Here is a 21,653-nt window from a genome sequence, read left to right on the forward strand (position 1 = left end):
ATGCCAGTGAGAACGATGACCTGCTCCTCGTGGAAAGGGATTTCAATTACACCGTCGATGTGCTGCTAGACCGGATGGGGCTGGAGCTGCATCTGCCTTCAGCCCACAATCTGTGGACCGTGCTGGAGGCGGCGGATCTCATCAACACCTGGTGGGTCCTCCACGCTGATGCACGGCAATACACCTGGGCAAAGATGAGTGCCAGTGGGATCTCCATGGCCCACCTTGACCACCTTTACATTGACCAGCACCACCTGTTGTTACTACTCAGCAGCCACATCATCTCATCAGGGCTTTCAGACCATGCCCTGGTCTGCTGCGAACTGAGCCTGCCTGGCAGAGCATCCACGTGGGCCCCTTACTGTAGCATCAGCCTGCTACAGGGCACCCACTTCAGGGACTGCTTTGCCCACCTCTGGAGGAGCTGCAAGGCTGTGCAAGCAGACTACCCCTCCTGGTGGCTGTGGTGGGACATGGGGAAGACCCAGACTCCAGCATTCCAGCAGCAGTATTCCCAGCTGGCGGCAAGCGAAATCCGCCACTGCACCCAGGAGCTGGAGGAGGATGTGCCGGAGCTTGAGGCAGCCCTGCTCCATGCAGAGAATGATGCGGCACTCCTCGAGAGCCTCCGGTCCTGCAAGAACCGCCTGCGGGAGCTGGCGGAGGGTGTGGTCTGTGGTGCGCGGGTTCGTGCCCACTGCTAGGAGCTGGCAGAGGCTGATGCCCCAACTGGCTTCTTCTTTGGACTGGAAAGATGGCAGGCTGTAGCAAAGACGCTGGACCATCTCAAGACCCCAGTGGGATGGCTGCTCACAGACTCGGGCAAAGTGCAGGGGCATGCCGTCGCCTTCTATCAGGACTTCTTTGCGGCTAATGCCATTTGTCTTGAGGCCACTCAGCAGCTGCATAAGGACCTGCCACGTCTTGGTGCTTCACAGGTTGAGGCCCTGGAGTGCGAATTCACACTGGCAGAACTCGAGGCTGCTGTGGGGGGACTTGCCTCAGGCAGGGCCCCAGGCCTGGATGGACTGCCCATGGAATTTTACAAAGCCTTCTGGCCTCTTCTTGGGCCCAGCCTCCTCTGTGTTTTCTGCAAGAGCCTCACTGAAGGGATCCTGCTGACCAGCTGTTTCCAGGCAGCGCTCACCTTGCTGCCTAAGAAGGGGGACCTGGGCTGCCCCGGAAAGGACTCTACGCGTGGGTGGTGCACACCCAGCATGCCCAGGTGTTGGCCAGCTGCCCCCATGGCCTGGGACGCCAGTGTGGCACATGCTGTACAAGGCGCCCACCACCGAGAAGACCAGCGACCTCCAGTGGAGATTGGTGCACAGCATCCTGGCCACTGGCACCTTTGTGCATCACCTAAACCTGGTGGCCTCAGCGGCCTGCCCCTTCTGCCCAGGGATGCTGGAAAAGGACATTTTCCATGCCTTCCTCAACTGCACCCGACTGCAGCCACTCTTTGCTGCCCTCAGGGCGCTGCTTCAGGCACTGGGCTGGGACTTCTCAGAGGAAATCTACATCCACTCCTTCCCATACTGGGTGGCTGAGTGGGCTGCAATCAGCCTGGCCAACTTCCTGGTGGGCCAGGCTAAGATGGCCACCCTGAAGAGCCGGCGAAACTGACTCACTGGGACTGGGATGCATGACACCCTGCAGCTGATCCGCCTGCTGGAGCGGGCCTGCCTGTCTTTTGAATTCGAGCATGCAGTCCTCCTGTGGATGGTGTCCACCTTTGAGGAACCCTGTGCCATCGACAGGGCACTGTGCCGAGTTGAGGTGGGACGCCTGCTCCTTGCCTTATGACACCACCAACTCCTCAAGGTGCAGAGGCGCACCCAGCGAGCTGAGACCTTGGGCTTTGTCCAGGTGGGCCAACCCCTGATGTCCTGAGGCCCCCTTGGGTGTCCCTACTGGCAAGAACTGTATATATGTATTTATGTAAATACTTCTTTGTTCTTTGTGGGTTTTTTGGTTTTTTGTCTAAAGTGTGCGGGCAGGCCTTGCAGACCATGAGCCCAGGCCTTGTCCTCGAGGCCCAGATCCTCAGACCAAACTGTACGTAATTTCTACTGCCCATCATTTGTCACCCATCCTGGAATAAACGTCTCTTAAAAGTCAAAGTCTTTCTTTCTCCAGCAAACATGGAGAAGATTACAGGAAGTCAAATACATTCCTAAAAATATTAGCTGTCAATCTTTTTTATTAGTTCTTTTATGTCTTTTATCTTACTCTGGTCTTTAGCAAAACAAGATACTGCATTGAGAATGGGAAATCACAGAGTATTTTTATGGCATAGACAACTACTTATACCACCCTTTCTTTAGCCTCCTTTTTACTGTATTGCTCTTTAGTTTTCTAACACTGAATGAATTCCGTTTAATTTCAACAAACAAACCACTTTTACATGAAATCAATCAAAATTACTTCAGTTCAAAAGATATGTTTCCCAATTAAATATTAAAATATGTTTTTAGGTCACCAATTTAAAAATAACAATATAAAATCAGCACAGCTCTGACATATAATCAGGAAACAATATTAATAGATTTATATTGCTGTAAGAGGATACCAGCCTCCTAATAATCCCCAAATGCCATTTGATATTTATTTCCAAAACTGAAGACCTGGATCCTATGACAATGTTCCGATAAAGTGATTTTCCCCCATTATATGAAATGAGTCACGTAGGTATGGTCATTTTATCTGGCAGATGTTGGTATTCAGGAAAACAATTGCTCTCTACTTTTCCTGAATAGTTAAATTCTCATTGGCTTATAAATGTATATCAGTTGTATGCCAGGCTAATTTATCTATGAAATTAAAGTTTTCTTCTGATTGACCTATCTTTATTAACAAGCTGACTTTTGCTGCATTCTCTCACTATTTGTACTGTACAGTTTGATAGTAAATTCAGGGAAGAATAAAAAGTAGCATTTGAATCCAATATATGATTTTGTATTTTTACTTCAGATATTTGTGCTTGCTGTTTAATGGGCTCCATAACACCTGAGGGACACTTCACAGAAGTAAAACTGTAACTTTTTCAGCTGAAGTTTTCAGATTTGTGACAAAATTGAAACCAATTAAAAAACTCTTTTTAGTAGCTTTCAAGTACTTGGCCTTTAGTCTCTTGCCTGCCCTCTGCCCGCCCCTTCCCCCAATCTCACCCCCATTTAGTATAGAAGTACTAAAAAAAGACTGCACAGTAACTGGAGTTACTGCACAGTCATGCTGAGGAATGGCTTGTTTGTGATGCTGACTATGCAGTAGCTTGTGACTACTGTGCAGTAACGTCACATAATACTTCCTGCCATGAAACACTACTGCACAGTAGTCATGGGCTGCCCTAGCCTGAAAAAGAACTTGCATGTGATTCCTTCTATTTATTTGTTTATTTGATATATATGCTGAGTTCAACAGAAGAAGCTTGGGGCAATTTACAGAAGAAAAAAAATTAAGCCAGCCTGCCCAAATCAGTCTTATAGTGCTTCTTGAAGATGAGCAGGCTACAACTTCATTGGACCACAAGGAGGAGGGAGTTCCAGAGTTAGGAAGCAACTACTGAAAGCAATGTCTCATGTGTTTTCATCAAAATCAGCAAACAGTTGGTATCAACAGGAGGTTGCTCTCTTCTAAACTTAGGAATCAAGAAGAAACATAAGGGAGAAAGTGGTCCCTTAGGTATGTAGGGCCCAGACTGTTTAGAAATGTATAGGTCAAAACTAGTACCTTAAAATGTACCTGGGAAGCTACTGAAAGTCAGTGCAGACTCTGAAGATAGACCTAGGTGTCATCCACATCCTGATTCTCCATCTTACCTGTAGTCATATTTTATTTAAACTGTCCTAGACTATAAACCACTGTCCACAGGGAGCCAGTTGCAGTTCCCTAATTCTTGACTACCCAGCCTCAGAGGAAGCTAGATAGTCATGGGATCACTGGTGTATGATTCATTCGCTGTAAAAGATTTGGTACTAAGCTCTATCATATTACCTTACTCTCATGCTCTGTCCATGAAATGCTTTGTCATACCTGCTCCCTGTGTTCATGCTAGATGGAACAAATTACTACTGTTATGGAACAGCTTCTGTCTGCTTTTATTTGCTGGAGAACTTCCTTATGCAAGATGAATTCTTATCTGGGCTATCTCTAGATATTTTAAGCAGAGCAGCCATAGCACACCAGAGATAAAAATTTTCTAATAAAGAGTTTTCAAATACATTTTTTCAAATAAAGATAATACCAATAGGTGTTAACTGACTATCTTCATAAAATGTGGACTTTTATTTGGAAGTCATTTTCTTGTCCTCTGCAAATAGTGTTTGTTTCCTCTCTTTTCCCAGGATACTTTGGAAAGGCCTTTTATGAATACTTCAATTGATCATAATGTTAACATCTATGGAATTGTAGGTTCTAAATTGTCATGGAAGTTTTGGCTGTACTAAGCGCTAGGAGCTTACTACATCAAAGTTATATACATTTCAAAATATTTTTAATTTCTAGTTAAATCCACAACACATCATTGATCATTTGAATTGGAGAAAAAAGTAAGTAGCAATATTCAATGTCATATTATTTTAATAAAATAACTCCACATTACTTTTTAAAAAGTAAGTAAATAATTATTATTCCAATTCTGTATAGTTCAGGGTAAAAATGATTCACATTTAATAGTCTTCAATTTTCAGCAATGATGGTTTCCATAAGGTCAGGTAATAGCAGACAGGATCAAACTGTCAGCAGGCTAATAACAAATCATAATGAAGAAAGAGGTGAACAGTAAGAGATTCTATTAATAAATTTGTCAGTAAATCAAAAGATGGATTCTAACTCCTACAGATAAAATGAATCTGAGAAGACAAAGAATTCACGTTGATAACTGTCTCTCAATACAGAAAATATAACACACAATTTTAGAAATTTCTCATAAGCAATGAAAAAGACCTAGAGGAAAAGATACATATACAAATAATACTAATACTAATACAATTTAATATATAGGAAATTACACTATTAACATAATCGTCTTCTTGGTCTCAAGGTAATACTTCAGATACTGTTTAATGAGAGCAGAACAGCTATTAATTTATTGCAATGACATGATAGTGAATAAATTAAGGGAATTTAGACCTGTAATGAGTGCAGTTAGAAAGGAACATTAAGAACATGGCAATGAATTGCTAAATACTCAATAGATAATTGATAAAATAACTGACTGTTGTATTTAATATTCTGTCTGATATTACAGATACAAACACATTAAGAAAGTCATACTCCATTTAATTAAAATATTTTCCACCTGATACCAATATTCAATTTCTATGTGCACAGTATTTTAGCCCTTATGAAACTCCTGCATCCACAGCAAACTGTACACTCAGTGCTATGTCCACCTAGAAAGCTAAAGACAAGTGAAATCAGCAAAGAAAAGGACTTTGCCTACAAAAAGAAAAAACAAAATAAAGATAATTTCTGAATAGAGTTAATATTATATATAAGTATGTATAACAAAACATTGTAAATAGCTAAGTGATGAAATTCAGACTTCATAGCATGATTGTATTCCATTGAGATTATTTAGATACATCAATTTAATTATTAGAGTAGCAAAATACTCATTACTTAAATTAACAGCATGATGCATTACATTGAATTACTTCTTCCAAAAATAGAACTTATAAACTTATCAATATCCTTGAATGTAACACACAGATGGATGTTTATGGGCTATACTGTTTTTTATGGTTGTCTAACAGGAATCAGATATATAATAAGAAACAAAAAACAGCTGTTCTATTTGAAAGCAATGTAAAACTTCATTTGAAAGAAACTGTGGGTGAAATCCTGCCCTGATAAAATCAATGGGAACTTTTCTATTGGCTGTAATGAGGTCAGGATTTCACTTGACATTCCATATTAAATATTTTTAAAAGAGTATATATGACTTCCTCGTTACCCAGTGTTTCTATAGTATATGGAACTTTCAATAAAATGTTAAACAAAATATTTATTTTAAAAATTACATGTAAGAAGGACATGAGTGCCTGAACTGAAGTAGTTTTGGAAAAGACTATAATGTTTGTATTCTTCTAATTCATTCCTTTTAAGAAGAGCTTACCAAAAAATTGGAAGTATGGGGAAATAAGAGTGAAGATGAGGAGTCCACATAGGATATGTCAAGGGCATATGGCTTGAAGGAAAATAGAGTGGGGTATTCAAAATCCAAAACTGCAACTTGAGTTTCTGCTCTCCCCTCCCCTATGTCTTTCATTCCTTCCCAAGTTTTTATTTCACTTTACACTTTTTTCTCTTAGTTTTTATTAAAGGGTAGGGACCATTACCTAAGTGTTTTTGCCTACTCGCTTTCTGCCAAGAGTTTAATAACAAAAACACTTGTCCAGGAAATCAGAGACCTATGTTCTTAGCCAGTGGTTCTCAACTTTTTTGCACCCAGGCACCTCTCCTTAGACTCAAGATACCATGGAGAAAATAGCATCTCTTAGTCTTTACTCTTTTTTTGTTACTAGAAAAAATAATAGAGCAATTATCCCGTTGCTAAGAACTCATAAAAATGTTTCTAACACTATGGATTCCCCTTTGAAATCTCTGGGGTTTTTGCTGTAAATCATGTTCAGGTGTTCACACACCTAATGTTTCAGGTCTTGGTTAAGCTGTTTTAAGCTCTACTCACTTTGAAGGAATTCAGTTATACAACTCTCACTTCTTAGGAGCATTCCCTAAAATCCAAGCTATGAGCTAGGCTGGTTGCCCTTCCTTCTCCATCTCTTATTACATTGAAGCTAGGCACCATAGAAGCTGGATTTATGAGGCTGTGAGGAGGTGGGTGAAGGGCAGAAGGGCTTTACCTAGGAGGATGAAGATGAAGGAGAGCAAGTACAAGAAAATCTCCGAATCTATTGTGGGAAGGGCTCAAAGCAATAAGTAAAGCAACTCCAAGATTTCCCAATGAATTTCTTCTCTCCCCATCTCCCACAGGATAGATACTGCATTTAACAGCACCTAAGAGACAGCCACAAGTATATACATTTGCAGGAAAGACGACAGGGGTATGGTTAAAATTAAAGCCTTACTTAATACTTTAGATCTTAGACGCTGCATATTTGCCTCTTTCTTTTTTCTGTATCTCTAATAAAAGGTTAAAACAATTCTATACCAAAGACCAAACTTTGTTTAACTATTTAATATTGTCAAGCCACAAGCTCGTTTTAACACCTTTGGCCTTCTGGGCACATTTATTCCATCAAAACTGATATAACAGACCTATTTCAAAGAAACTTGTGTTATCTCTGCCCACACAATTCCTAGATCATATGTGTAGGCAGGTAACATTCTGTAAAATTCATCATGACCAGTTATAAGATAAAAAGCCTCCTACACTTTTGTATTTCTAGAGATTTGTCATGATGTTTTAATGTATATTACATAGTTATTTTTCTTTCCCTTTATCATATCTACTTGTTTTTAAAGAAAAAGATAAAACTCATAAATGGACAGGGTTTGCTTTTTTTGTGGGAGGGGGGAGAGTTCTCTCATTTTGCTGGTATTTCTCTATTGTATTTTTTCATCTGCTTAAATAAAGCTTAAAAGAAATAGGAACAACAGATACAAATAACTTAAAAGAATAATGTTAGAAAACTAAAAACCCTCAAAAATTGCCTGGGAAAGAAGTCAATATCAATATGCATATGTAGTGTAACTGTACCTAGTTATTTCTTTCATTTGATGTTTAAGATCTGACTGGCCCAATTCTAATGACTCGATGAAAAATCGAAAGACCAAACACTTATTAAAATAAGGTTACTCAAGCATCTCAATCCCTGATCTAAAGATTGTTGATATCAAAAGAAATGCTTCTAGTGATACAATCATCCTTGGATCAAGCTGTTTCTGTTGATTTGCAAGCGTAAACTTGGGCATCTTTCTAAGAAAGGTTTTTGCCAATATTTTTGATGATAAAATTTATTACTAAGATTTAAAAAAGGATGAATACTTTGTGTCTCTTGTTCTTTCTTTAATGTTTTTATGTCTTTCTAACCTAAGAAGGTGATATAACGCCTTTAGAAATCACACTGAAGTGTCCAGCATCAGCATGCATGTCTTTCAATGATTACAGAATAAAAAAAAAATCCACATGGCTTACTATTTGGATCAAGTCCATAGTGCTGGTGTAAATGTTATTAAGTCAGGCCTTATAGTGTGGGACCACACCAATATTAATCTGGTTTGTTTGGAGTTCTATGTCTAAGTAATAGAACTATATTCTTCAATGTCTCTCTCTTCTATTCTGTGTGTGTGTGTGCATGTGTAAAGAGAAAGAGCACAAGTATGCACAGAGACAAAATATATTGACAGTCAAACTAGAGAAAACAATGTCATCTTGTCCCTTATAACACCCTTTATAACACAGGCAATTCTATTTCTTTGAATAAATTCCTATTTGTAACATAGTATGTAATTCAGGAAAAATAAGTTCATTCTTGATTTTAAAATTATATAATCCACCAAAGCCTTTGGAAGTTGTTCCACTGAATAGTTTGGTAACTTCTGGGCACATCTACATATGCCCCTATAACATTGCTGTTACTTTAGTACTTCCTTGGAAGTACTAAATGATGGCACAGTAACAGCCCATATCGTGCCATGCTGGAAACACAGAGATATTTTTAGCCCCTACATCACTGTAGCAGTGTGCTATACTGGGGGAGAGCATTGCTACGCCAACATAACTGTGGCATCATGCTTTGTGCCCATTGACACTACATCGCTTCAGCATGCTACTACAGCAATGTAGCACCACATATAAACGTGCCCTTCTTGTAACTTGTGCCTTACTTCTAGTCTAAACATCCAATTTCAACTTTCATCTATTAGATGTTGTTATACCTTTTTATAGGTAGACTGATGACCACGCTATTATTAGGTTTCCCAAAAAGGGTACTTAGAGATTATGAGCAAGTAATCCCTTAACAGATTATTTGCTATCATGTTTACCTGAATCCAAGATGACTTTGAATGTAATTAGATATCACCAGGCTGTTGAATATTCTAGTTGGAAAGCATGCGTACCAGTATCTGCTCCCATAATTCTTTATTGGTATTGAATAAAAACACAACAGACCTAAGAACAGGGATCAGAATCCACGTTTTCAATGCCCCAGATGAGTTCCCAAACCAACAGACTGTGAATGGAGTCCCTCTTACATGGTTTCCTGATGGTCCCAAAATTCTTATGTTTTAGTTTCAACAGAGGGCAGGCGACGGGTGAATACTTCTCAGTCTACATTCTCGTAACTATAAGATGGAGGAAGCACCTCAAGCCTAAAACCCACATATCCCTGCTAATGAGCAGGGATCCTGATTCTCTCTGATAAAAAAAAAAAATCCCACATTTTTTTACTTAACCCCTCCCCACCCCAAATCCTGAATTGCCCATGATTAAGACGAAACACCACTATATATATTCATAGTGTTTGATTTTAATCATGGAAAAATGTAGATTTTGGGGGGGGGGAGGGGTAAGTCAGAAAATTTGGGATTTTTTTTTTATCAGACAAAATCAAGGTCCCTGTTAAAGAATCTTGTGGGTGATGGACTATAGATAGTTTAGATAACTATTTGCAATGAAGGCACTTAAATTCTGTCCAGTTAAGTGCCTGATATACTAATCTGGATTTGGTCCTAGAGCTTGTACTAGTAAAGCCCATTCAAGCTAAGGACATGTCTAACATGTGATTAACATCTGAATCTCAATATCTACATATGTTGGCCTGATTTTAAGAATCAGCTGTCAATACTCAATTTTGGCCAGAGTGCAACATCCCTAAAATGACCAATCACAACATATCCTGTTGATAACTTGGACACCTTTACTGATACACAATAGCAGCATATGATAATTAGCATAAGGCTAATTGTAAGGCTCTCATCATACACTGTGCCCCAAGGATGCACGCAGGAAGACAGACATCTGGCTAGAATGTGATCATCTTCTGCAGGTCTCTTGCTTCACTTGGTGGTGGTCTTGCCTGGAATAAGTTACGGAGTGATGAACAAACACTCTCTCGATTCATCTCCAGTGCTATACATTTAGTTTATTCATTGTGTATCTAGCTGGTGCTACTCATTGGCAGTCCAGTCCAACATACCTTGTCCCACTAATGGATATGCTGTCTACTTGTGTTTCATGTACCAGGCATCTGGTAAGATATGATCATATAACTGGAATCTTTCCATCCCTAATTGGGACATTTAGGTACCGGGACAAGTTAATTCCTGCAGCTGCACTCTTATCTTTTGAATGCATGGGAGATGGGGCTGCTTCTCTTCTCAAAGTTCTTAAACACTCTCTATTCCCTCCCCCACCCCTCTCAGAAAACTCTGTGTCTCAGGAATGTGTGAGAACTGCCTTGTTACAGAGCTGCTTCCCTGCTATGCCTGATTTAGCTTCCTAGCCCACTATGTAGCCATACTTATATTGAATATATTAAATAATAAGCAATAAGCACTAGATAAACCCTAAAATTCTTTAAAATTGGAATTTTAGCTACCAAAGTAGTCATGCCTGTGCACAAGTGCCCCCATAGAAAAGTCAAGCCTTTGTTTCTGTGTCTTTACTGTTTTTGCCCTTCCCTTGTGTCTGCGTGTTTAGAAAGGACAAGGGGGAAGATATTCCATGCTCCTTGGTGCAGTGACAGGTTAAGGTTATTTCTCAGTCAATTGCATTGATTGTGAGTACTTTTCTCCCTTTTGCAAGAATTGTGGGAAGAGTTTTGGAAGATTATCAACATTTTACCTATACCTGCAATACAAAGTAGGCTGGTTCTAGGCAACAGAAGTAGAGGTGTAATTGTAATCTGTATTTTCAGCTAGGTAAGCAAGCACAAGGCTGCTCTAACCTGAACTGGAAGTTTTTTACTATGTAGATAGTAGGTGGGTTTGGGCTAAAACAAATGTGTCACTGCACAGCATGACGAGGTTCCCAGGTGCCCTGGGTATGGGGTTGATACCCCAATGACAGCCCCCAATCGACAGGAAATCATGGCCTAGAAAGGTCTAAGGGTCAGCTCCACATACCTGCATGCAGCTGAGCCATAGAGGCAGAGGCACATGTGTGTGAGAGGGCACGCTGAGGGTGATGTTGTAAAAATGCATCTGGAACCCTGGCATGGGGTGGCAGCTGATGAAGAGGGATTGGGAACAGCAGCAGCAACAGTGGGCTCCTCCACTGATTTGGTGGGACTTGATGGCAGGCCACTGCCTCGTCCTAGTCATTAGTGACTTGGATGAGGCAGTAGTAAGCACACTGTCCAAGTCTGCTGACAACACAAAACTATGGGGGGAGGTAAACACACTAGAGGGCAGGAAGCAAATCCAAGTGGATTTGGACAGGCTGGGGAGGTGGGCAGAACAGAATAGGATTCATTTTAACAGGGATAAGTGTCATGTGTTCCACCTGGGAAGGAAGAATCATCAGCACTCCTATAGTCTGGGAGGGACCATTCTAAGCAGCACAACTGTGGAAAGGGACCTCAGAGTCATAATCAACTCCAGAATGAACATGAGTCACCAATGTGATGAGGTAATAAGTAAAGCTAACCGCACTCTTTCTTGCATAAGTTGGTGCACCACAAACAGGTCTAGGGAGGTGATACTTTCCCTCTATGCGGCATTGGTCAGGCCACAGGTGGAGTACTGCATCCAGTTTTGGTCACTGCACTTCAGGTGGGATGTGGATAACCTGGAAAGGGTTCAGAGGAGGGCCACCTGTCTGGTTAAAAGCTTACAGAAAAAACCCTATGTGGACCAACTGGGAGACCTGAACCTCTTTAGCCTCCACAAGAGAAGGCTGAGAGGTGATCTTGTGGCCCCCTACAAACTCACTGCGGGGGTCAGCAGGAAGTGTTGGATATGATGTTTACCAAGGCGACAGTCAGGGTAACTTGAAACAATGGACACAAGTTAAAAGAGAGGAAATTCAGGCTGGATATGAGGAAAACATTCTTTAAAGTGAGGGTCACCAAAATATGGAATAGGCTTCCAAGGGAGGTGGTGTTGTCCCCTTCCTTGGAAATATTCAAAATTTTATCCACAATATTCAAAAGGAGATTGGACAGACACCTGGCTGGGTCATTCGACCCCAGCGCTCTTTCCTGCCCAGGGCAGGAGGTCAGACTCAATGATCTAATAGGCCCTTCCAACCCTAATAACGATGAAACTATGACACCCAGAGGGGTTCCTCCCCCTGAAGACAAGGACCATGTGGTGCTTGAGCAACTGGTGGGACCTGCCTCAGGACTAAGCCCGGACATGAGAAGTGTGTGTCTGTAGCCCCTTGCAGTGCCACAGCTGAAGAACTCTGAGCCTTATTTTATATTATTTTGGTTTTGTAAAAGGGAGAGCCAACTCAGGAGAATCTCAATGCGGCCCACAGAGGCCCAGTTACAAGAGTCAGTTGACCTGAGTTTAATTTGAATGAGAAAGCCAGCATGGGACATGCCTGCCTACCTGCTCTCAGCCCTACAAATGGGATAGTAGTTTAGTTACAGAGTGCCTAGGGGAACACCCAGGCAGCATAGACTTTGAAAGTACTTGGACATAAGCATTGTCCTTCAGACAGTTGAGAGAACAAGCGAGCACACTTTGTATGACAACCTATTATGTCACAAGGCTTCAATTAGATCCAGTTGGTAAGTGGATAGGGTGTAGGAAAGGCAGAGCCCCCAAACTCCAAAATACAGATGCTGAGCTACAGAGGGGTACCAATATGCACATGGGAATCTGAGGTCAATTTTGGTTATTTAGGGTGCATCTACATATTGCCCTATGGTGACACAGTCACTGCACCATGGTTTGGTCCTTCCAAAAGGAAGTATTAAAGCATGGTGCAGTAACTGCCCATACTGTGTCATATATGTGAGGCATGGTTATTTTTAGCAGGTATTTTGCTGTGGCTTCTGGTCACATGTAGACACTTGTGGATATTGTTATGGTGACACAACACCACATATAGATGTCTCCTTATGGCCCATGTTTGGTTATTGCTAATTTAAAAGTAATTATTTATGCTGAATGGACATGCATTGATGTAGACTGAGCACTCCCAATTTACAATAAACTTAGCGTAGGATACATACAAGCATTACATTTAGATAGACCTAAGCAAAGTTAGATCAGTCTAAATAGCTAGGCCTGTATAGGTCACACTAAAATGGCTCACTTCATCTAAAGTTAGTTCACCTCAGAGGTAAACTAACTCTAGATCAATAAAGTGTTAACTCAGTCTAAAATAGGGTAATTTGGCTGAACATGAAATGTCTGTTCATGTTCACAGCATAGCCCTGGGGCTGGGAAAGCACAGCCGCTTGCCGGTTAAAAGATTGTGCTATTCCTACTTTATTACTAACTGAGCTATTTTTATCCCCCCTGACTACTCCTTCTAACTGGGCAACTTCCCCCTTTGACCCCCCAGGGGCACACCAACCTCCACTGCAGACCTTCCATATCACATCAAATCCAACAGACCCTTGAATACTCCCCAGACCCTCCCCCCGATACCACCAGCCCCCCAAGTTGTTTACCTCTGGCTACTCATGATACCCCTGGCAAGCAGAAAATGCCTGCTTGTGCCACTCCCAGTTTAGGTGGCAGCTTAAAGTTAGCTGCCTAAACCTAAACTTGGTCCCATGAATGCTTGTTTGCACCCTAAGTTTACACATTGTTAATGATCTCCCAGGAAAAGATCCTATTTAATGAATAAATAAATAAAAAAAACTAGCCTAAAATGAGTATGTGTTCATTCTTTGATCTTGCTATTCTATCAGTCCTGTGTATCTTCCTTAATTTCAGTTGTAATTCTTTTTTTGCTAATTAAAAATTGTGAACTTCTGAATTAAACTTCTGGATTTCTAAATGAAGCAATCTTATTTTTTAAGTTATTTTGTAAACCTAATTATGTTTCTTTAAAAATGCCTGGTATTAACAGGGAAACACTTTGTTCCTTATCTTACTATCTTCCTCATTAAACCACTACTTCCCATAAGTGAGATGGGGAACTGAATCCCCAGTACTTAAAATTGTTCAGATTGTGTTATGTCAGTATTTACCTAATATCCCTATACATCTTCTTTATTGGGAATTCTGTTGACTCAAAGTCATTTACAGAGCACATACTAGTCTCATCTGTTTATACTTTCCTACAATAAGAAAAGAGAGAGTTAGCCATGTTAATCTGAAGTTAAGCAGAAGGCAGGGTACAAGTATACCTTGTAGAAAGGCTGTTTCAGAGATGCATCTCTGTTTCAGTGGTTGCATGTACACGAGACGCTGACTACACAGTTGTTATTGTACAGTCTTTTAGTACTTGCATACACAAGTACTAAATGACTATGCAGTCACTGACATTACTGAACAGTAACATCCCTGAATGGCTTTTTGGTGATCCTGACTGTGCAGTAGCATATTATTACTGCACAATTGCATAGTATCATGTTTTGTGCCATGTGATACTACTACGCAGTATTAATGAGCCACTGGGCAGTCATGTCTCATGTAGAGATGGCCAGTTAGTCTACAAAGTGCACTTTTAGCTTTTACCAAATTAGAGGTATGCCATCTATCTTTCATAAGATGGCAAACCTCTTATTTAGACCAGTGAATGGTTAGACCAAACACAGGTCATATTTCATTATCGGGGTCAGTAACAATTGTAACAGAGGGAATAAAATGTCAGCTTCGTGAACTTATATAGAACGTATTCCTAAACCTAAGGGAATCTTTTCACTGACTTCATCAAGTTTTAAATCAGACCCATGGATGAATGTTGTTTATTGCAATGGCTTTTTGTAACAGTCTGTTCTTATAACAATGTTTGGTGATTTTATGTTAAGGCCAATTAATTTAGGGTCATGAACAGAAGGACCCCACTTAAAAAATGATAGAGATGATCTGTCTTCCTTGTATACAAGATGTTGATAAAAGGTAACATTTTGATCCCCTTACATGTGTTAAATACAACCTTAATTTTTACCTAATTCCATTAAGTTAATTTGTGCTTTAATTGATTAGAAACTATTTAGTGCTAATAAGTGAATATTGAAACAATGGAGATAGCTTTTCTGCTTCACTTTGGGTTCAAGATGTTTTTGATAACTCTTTGGTACAATCATCAGAAAATATGGATTTTTGGATGCTTTTACAGCATAGTATTAACCTTAAAATTTTTATCCAATTATGAGTCAGATAATCATAGTCTGTTGTTATACTATTTTTAGTATCAAGTTATATGAATATATTTTAGAATATTGTAATTACTGATTGCCATATTTGCATTATAAATAGCAATAGTGGAAGCAACATTTTATTTTTCTATAACAATATTAATTAATCTCAAAATTATGATTCATGGGCCTAATGTACATTGAATGAAACCTGTTTGGTCTAACAGCTGTATTTGGGACAATAAAATCTAAAGGCAAAATTCTTTGCTATGATTTCAGTGCCAAAGTCTATTGTTGACAAGACCTATAGCAGATGTGCTTTCTAGGATTTTTATTGTATTTTGGTAGGAAGTTGATTAATTTATTCCAGGCAGGGAAGATTTCATGTCTATAAGTTTGTATATATTTTAAGTAGATATGGTCTGGAATTTCCATTGTCCTGCAGGAAATGAAGAATGTTTCTAAAGAATGTTTTCTTCTATATTTTGGTTGCATCAACAGAACCTCCAATCAATATTAAGTGAAAGTTATCTAAAGAGAAAATGAAATATAAAACTGCTTTAGTACATAATATGCTCTTTGTTGTCTAATTATTAATTAATGTGCAAATGATAACAGTAGTGATAATGATCAACAAGTTTATGTGTGTATACATTTATAATAGATCCAGTGGTTTAAATGCTATTTTATATGAAATCAATATAACATGATCTCTTTGATTAGGAACACTATTTTTGGCTAACATATGAGATGTTTCCTCTGTTTGTTCTGTTTCTCTTGAGGCAAATATACATGCAGAACAAACATGCTTTATTTCCAGTTGACATTTAAAGCACTCTTTTGCCTTTTGTATTTTTCTGCTTGAATAAAACAGTTACCCAATATAATAACAGAAATTTTTCAATCTCCGTCTTGCTGTGTTTCGCTGGGACTATAACAGAAACTGTCAGAAAAATGAAAGTAAGAAAAATAGCACACAACAGATTGCAGAATAATTGGTGAAGAAAAAAATATATGGGATAAAATATTTAAAAATACCTAGGGTTTTTTGTTTGTTTTTTTTAGTCAGTATGTCAGTACTTAGCTTTTTATAAAACTATATACATATATAACTATATAATGGAAAAAATAGTCAGAACAATATAAAAAAATTCAAGAATCTTATTCATAAGTAATGACAGCTACACAATTTTGTCTGGTCAGGTCCAGAACCAATCAATATATACGAAGTCATTTGGAACTCCCATTGACATTATTGGGTATGACCAAAGGTAGGTCCACCTAAATGGCTGGGTGTGCAAAGAGATCCCAAAATTTCAGGTTTGCTTAGAATATTCAAACCCTGTTCAAGTCCCCTAAAACTACACCCATTCCAAAATATTCCACCCATTCTCTGCAACATTTCACTTTATTTTTATGGTTTATCAATAGATGAAGTATTTATACAAACACAAATATACAATGTCATTATAGAAGTTAGAGATGGAATTTTCTTGACAGCCATGCTGTGTACAGGCAAAGACAGAATGTGGATAGTTTTGAATCCCTGCATTGTTGTGTTATCCTGTCCAGTATCATTTCAAATGTTCCAAACCCTCATTCTGGTCCTCATGGGGTACCATCCTGATCACTTTACTCTATTCCGTTGTACTCTACTCCCTTGTTGCTATAGTATGTAAGATCCTTCCATCTGTCATGTCTTTGTTGCTTTTTGTTTTGTCTCATTGATATCCATGTTGTTCCCTGCAGTTGATATCAAATGCATCTCTGACCATGTCAGTTCAACCAGTCACATTTCCCTATGCTTCAAATTTAAATTCAAACTAATTTTAAGGAACGTCACCATGAAGGCCTTATGTTTTAGGGCACCAAGCTTCCCCAGCTTTGGTTAATTTGAAAGTCCATTTTTCTGCCTCCCAGCTGCTCCAGAGTCTCTTCAATATTGCCTCTAAATAAAACCTCAAACTAGACATGTTTGGGAATTTTCTGTCAGAATGCCCACTTCCTTCTCTCTGCCCCATATATTCTGTAATCTCTATTCACAAATTCTTTGAAAGCTTGTTTGTTTTTTCAGTGACACTTACTCTATCAAAACAGTCAGTCATCATTCATCTAATTCTAACTTGAAAACTGTTTTGAAATACTGGTTGTCTGGAGTGAACGCGTGTTTTGTGACTTACTTACCACGGAAAAGAGTTGTGTGACAGGGACGAGCTATACAGTCATTTGTAAATCAGTTTAAAACTACTGTTACAGAGTAGAGAATCAGATATTGTGTTTTGAATTTGGGATTCTGGATGACTGAATATACTTTTAATTGTTTTTGTCAGTATAAGGTTCAAATTACATAGGACTTTCTATTCCTGCTGCAGAACACATGCAACAATCCAGAAATACAATCTAGTGCTGTTTGTCCTGATGTTTAGTTTAATTAGAGTTTAGATGTAGCAATAACTAACACAGGAAAGTGCTTCTGTCATTTTTTGAAATGGTCACTTTATTAAAATTAGGCACTATGTATGGCAGCACAGTCAGTACTTATTCTGGCAAAATCCAAACCTATTTTTCCAGTTTCAACCAATATATTACATTATTTAAATTGACTATTCTACCAGAGAATTAAAAAAAAATGCAGCTCATATTTAAAATGGCTTTTGTGGTGATATAAAGAATGTCAGACAAATAAACTTTAATTCTTTACTGTTAAATCAGTGTGGGGGGCGGGGAATAAAATACACTAACATTGTTCAGGTGAAGAAATTGGGTAAAAGAATGGGAAAATGGTTATTATCAAAAGGAAAAGTTAATGCCTGAGTTCCAAAATGATTACTGGTTAACATATATATTGCAACTGAGAAATATGGAAGTCATCAAAATAATTCAGGACCAGAAAAGAAAATTTCAGATACATGGACTAAGTTAAGTGGTTAGACAACATAATGACAAATGAAGCACACTTTGCAGAAAATTGTTTGAACAGTTTATACAACTCCAGAGATTATTGCTTTGTATTAATTGAATGTGTAGACAGGCTCAGTGAGTAAATTCCAGAGTTTATTGCTCCTGAGCATGCTGCTGTTCGGACATTCACCCAGGACCACAGCACATTGAGCCAGGCCAGAGCAGTCCAGACGCAGGAGCATGAAGGTGCTCCAGTGTAAGGGCTGGCTGGCAGGCAGCACAGCACTGAAGCACCCTCATGCCCCAGCCAACCAGGACAGTGTTTACATATGTGCCATTTTGGTGGTTTTTACAAGTACTATCCTGTTGTGGAGCTAATTAGTTTATTCCAGCTTAATGGGGTGCATGTGTAGATGTGTGACATTTACTGCAGAGCTAATCAGTCTACTCTACAGTAATTGTCTAATATAGACATACCCACTGGGTTCTAAATTTCTGAAGATTACACAGTAAAAGACATGGACATTGCTATCAACAACTCAGTAAAGTCATCCGCAGAATGAAGAACAGAATAAAAATCCATAAGTGTTAAAATGAATGGGGAATGAATAATAATAAGGGGAATATCTTAATGTCATATTGATAACCCACCTTAGAATACTATATTTAGTTTTGGTCACCCCAGATTGAAAGATTGAAGAGGTTGGATTTAACTGACTTATAAAAGAGATGAATAAGAAGTGATTTGATAAAAGTAGATACAATAATGAATGGTACAATGAAAAAAAATTAGGAACTTCTAGTCATATTTTCTCATAATAAAATAATAAGAAAATATTTAATGAAACTGAAAGTCCTGTACTGGAAACTAAAGGAAATTATATTCCAGAAAAGTTTCTCTCTTTTCCCAGCTATAGAAAACAGCTATATGAAAAGTCCATCACATACAGAAAAGTCAGGGTATGTCTATGCAACAGCATTAGCATGTCAAGACTGGGATGCCCTTAAGCACACCACACCCAGCTGCTTCCATTTGCATGCCTCAAACCTGGCAATGTTGTGGTGAAGCCACTCTGGGCCACCCCTCTGCAGCTGATCTTAAGATCTTGGTCTCTGACATGCTTAAGGCCATGTTCTAGCCTTTCAGTATTATGTGTTAGGAATAAGATATCTCTAGAGACAGTTTATTCTTTAAATGCCATCAGCAAGGTTTCTTGCATCTTCCTTTGAAACTTCTGTTAATGATCACTGTCAAAAGTCTGAATACTATATTAGATAAACTATGAATAGAAGCAACTCCTATATTTCAGTAGCAGGTGTGTGCCCAGGGTCAGTGCCTGAACAAAGAATAAAACATTCAATATGACTTGATTATAAATATGCCCTTAATAGTCATTGGCTACTTTTAAGCGAATTAAAGTTTAATAGTTTATTGATATAGAATAGTACAAATAGTATTAGTCAAGAGTGAATAACATTTCATTTGAAATATGATGCATAATGTATCTTCTTGGAAAAAGGTACCAACTACAGCAAGATATCTTGTTGTTATTTTGCAATTAAGCAGCTCAACATTTAGGTACATTAGCACAAAACATTTAAGCAAGAAAAAACATAGGGGAATACAGAATGTGAAATATATGTAAATGCAAACAATTGCTTTTACCAAACCTACCACATGAAATCTGTTAGTGCTGAATATTCTTATGCAAGCACCATAGCAATATTCATAGCTTTCTGCTCAGGAAATATTTGATCCATTCATTAGCCCTTTGAGTACTATGTAGTAGGGCTGTGTGAAATTACTGTTTCAATTCAGTTTTGGATTTGGACATTTTGGAGGACAGTGCTTCATTTCAGTGTTTCAGATCACTATTCTGTTTCATTTCAGCTGAGTCTGTTTCGGAGATTTGGCTCTGCTGAGTCTCCTCTGAATCTGTTTCGAAGCCCAGTTGGGCAGGGCTGCAGGGCCCCACTGGGGAGCAGAACAGAGCTGTGGGTGGGTCATCTGGGCGAAGGAGGGCTGCCTTATGTGCAGGTGAGGAGACTCCTGTGTGGATCTCTGATCCCTGTGGAGCCAGATTGCATGGCAGGTGGCAGGCTGCATGACCTGGCTCCACAGAGAGCAGAGAGCCATGCTGGGACCTCCTCCCCACTGCTGCCCACACTGCACTGCCCTGGATATCTGTCCCCTGAGGAGCTAGATCACATAACTGGGACCAGCACTGCCCTGCCATGCAGCCTGGCTCTGCAGAGAACAGAGACTTGTGCAGGGATCTCCTCCCCACAGCTGCCTGCTCCATGGAGACCTGGATCTCTGCTCCTTGTGGAGCCAGGTCACCCAGCAGTGATGAACACTGCCCTGCCAGATGACCTGGCTCTGCAGGGAGCAGAGATCCATGCTGGGGTATCCTTGCCACCACTGCCCTCCCTGTGCAGCCCTGCATCTCTGGGGCAGTGCAGGCAGGGAGCAGCAGCGAGGAGACCCCCAGCATGGATATCCGCTCTGCACAAAGCCAAGTCACATGGCAGGGCAGCAGCGTACAGCTGTTTCCCTGCAGGCCTGGGTCCAAAATTCTGAAATTTTCCGAAACATCTCTGAAACATTTCTGAAATATTTTGGATGCCTCATTTATTTTCGGAGATGTTTCTTAGCCTTCGTTTCAATTTGGATCAGTGTTTCAGGTGCTGAAACAGCTTGAAACACCTCCAAAATAAAACAGCTGCCAAAATTTCACACAGCCCTACTATGTAGTGCTATTGTATTTTTTGGTACTATGCCATAGGATCTCAATGTCATTCCTTGAGTTCCAGATCCATCTTCACACATTTCTCTAAACTGTAGATTAGATTGGGAGTGAATGGAACACAGGTTTTCTCTTTGATTGGGTGTAGGGGGTACGCACTAACCACAGCCACAAAGCAGGGTCACTCCCACATGCCTCCCAGAGATTGCCAAGGGCAGCTGAACAAAGCCAAGTAGGTTCCATCTGTGATTAGCAGTGAGGTACATGCCCTCAACCTTCCCGAGTTTAGCCCCTGTGCTTAGCCCTAGGTTTCCAGGTGAGTCCCAGAGCGGGTTCCCATATTCCTCCTGCAGCCAATGACTGGAGTGCCAGGTGTGCCATGGTGACCCCCTCTGGGGCTTTCCTAGAACCACAGGGTTGGGCATGGGGGTGGGGGGGGCTCTCCAGTTACAGCAGAGGGTTGGGGATATGTGACTGACAGGCAATTAGGGGTGGCCCAGGGCTCTGAGGAGACTGATCCTTCCTTCTATGAAGCGTTTCTGTCCCCAGTGTCTGGTTCAGGCCTCCTGGGTTGCCTGGTGTGTTTTGCAAGAGCTTGGCACCAGCACCAACTAGCAAGACACTCTGGGTAGCCCAGGAAGCTTGCATTGGGCAGTGGGGAAAAAAAGCACTCCATAGAAGGAAGGATCAGGACCCTTGGCAGCCACCAGTACCAAGCTCCTGTCCCTTCTTCCTGGTGTAAACCTGTTGGGCTGCCCAGCACATC

This window comes from Crocodylus siamensis, chromosome 1 (assembly GCF_052110815.1).
Source record: "Crocodylus siamensis isolate JL-2025a chromosome 1, ASM5211081v1, whole genome shotgun sequence".
Classification (NCBI taxonomy): domain Eukaryota; kingdom Metazoa; phylum Chordata; order Crocodylia; family Crocodylidae; genus Crocodylus; species Crocodylus siamensis.